General features: G+C 64.2%; 1 protein-coding gene and 1 pseudogene across 1 annotated transcript in view; one reads left to right on the top strand and one right to left on the bottom strand.

The window, feature by feature from the left end:
• Positions 1-1,536, bottom strand: part of TCF20 (transcription factor 20) — a 96,226-nt gene extending 94,690 nt beyond the window's left edge. The window contains exon 1 of the mRNA XM_024737414.1: positions 1,478-1,536. The gene's annotated coding sequence lies outside the window, so the exon portion shown is untranslated. The remainder of the gene's footprint in view (positions 1-1,477) is intronic.
• LOC112394612 (basic proline-rich protein-like) overlaps positions 1-1,542 on the top strand; it is a 13,054-nt pseudogene that overhangs the window by 5,888 nt on the left and 5,624 nt on the right.

Genomic DNA, 1,542 nt, shown 5'->3' with positions numbered 1-1,542 from the left:
GGGGGGACTACCTAAAACCCCTGTAATGTTTGACCTGAAGGAGAGTCTTCACTGAATGGATGAAAAAACTGGAGCCTTGGGGAGGTAGGTAACTTGGCCAAGGTTACAGTTTATTTGGTGGTAAAGCTGGAAGTAGATTCCTGGACCTCCAAGTCGAACTTCAGTGCAGTTTCCCACTTCACCAAGCTGCCACCCCATTTAAGACGTTTTATAAAACTCCTCACTGAGGCAGTTAACATAAGGGTCCAATTATCATTCAAAGATCTGTCTGTTAGATAATAGCTCGAAAATTCCATCCATTTTACAGCATTTATCAGAGTCATCTAATCTTCGAGGGGGAAAAAAAGCAAAGAAGAAAGGGGGGAAAAAAATCCCAATTTCTATCTGTCCCCTAAGGGCAAACTAAAGGGTTGCAGACAGTGCTAGTATCCACAACCACAAAAACAGGCAATAATCCCCACCCACGGGCCCAGGAAGTTGGCCCCTCCTCTGCACCGCCCGCCCCCCGCAACTCAGTAAATTCCACTCCCATCCAGGCGCACGAGAGATGTTCCACCTCCCGCCGCTGACAGAGCGGGCTGGGCCGCATTGGCCACTCTCCTTCCACCACCACTTTCCCCCACCCCAAAAAAGACCAGAAGCCTAGAGCACCACCGGGACCCCAAAAGAGGGTTCGCTCGCACACGGGGAGCACCGGATCAAACACCCCGCCCTGCTCACCGCGGCGGGGGAGGGGGAGAAAACCCCACGCAGGAAGTGTGTCCCGCGCTCCACTCCCCGCCCCCAGGGCCGGGACCTTGCGCCCTGCCAGCCGGTACCTGCCCTCCGCCCCCAACAGGCGAGAAGCAGCCGCGTCCACATGGCTTCAGGTGTTCACATGGCAATAAACGGGCCCCCGGCCCTCCCGTGGCAGGGGCGCGCTCCGGCGCCCCAGCTCCGCTCCCGCCCGCTAGCCCGCCCGGCCCCTCCCCAAGCCCGGCCCTCAGCCCGCCCGCCTCGCCCCCTGCGAAGCGGCGAGAGCCGCGGGATACCCGGGGCTGCCAGGGACCCCGGGGCGGGCAGCCCTGACCCCGCTGATCCCCGGGCACCGCCCGCTCACATCCGCCGCCTTTGCACCCGAGGCCGCGACGAACAGGTACCTTCCCCCGGCACCCTCAGGCCAGGACCGGTGCCCAAGCCCGGCCAGACTCCCAGGCCGGCCCGAGACCCCTCAGCGCCCTGATGCCAGGCCGGACCCTTTCCCCTCAACGCCCCGAGGCCAGGGCAGGCCGCTCCTCTCTGCACTCCCGGGTCGGGCCGGGCAGGGACAGTCGCCTCAGCAACCCGAGTCCCGGCCTCGGAGTCCTGGGGCTCAGCACTCCCAGGTCGGGCCGGGCAAAGACCTCTGCCCCCAGCCCCAGAGGCCAGACACCCGGCCTGGCCCTAGCTCCTCAACCCTGACCTCTGCCCCTCCCCCTCAGGCCCGGGCAGCGGTTACCTGTGGGAGCCCCCCGCCCGGTCCCTCGGCCTCGGCCGGGGGCGGGAGGGGAGGGAGCGGCGGCG

Source organism: Neophocaena asiaeorientalis, unplaced genomic scaffold, assembly GCF_003031525.2.
Source record: "Neophocaena asiaeorientalis asiaeorientalis breed wild unplaced genomic scaffold, Neophocaena_asiaeorientalis_V1.1 scaffold242, whole genome shotgun sequence".
In the NCBI taxonomy this organism is placed as follows: domain Eukaryota; kingdom Metazoa; phylum Chordata; class Mammalia; order Artiodactyla; family Phocoenidae; genus Neophocaena; species Neophocaena asiaeorientalis.
Note: the sequence above shows the minus strand (reverse complement) of the source record. Positions and strands in the feature narration are given on the sequence as shown.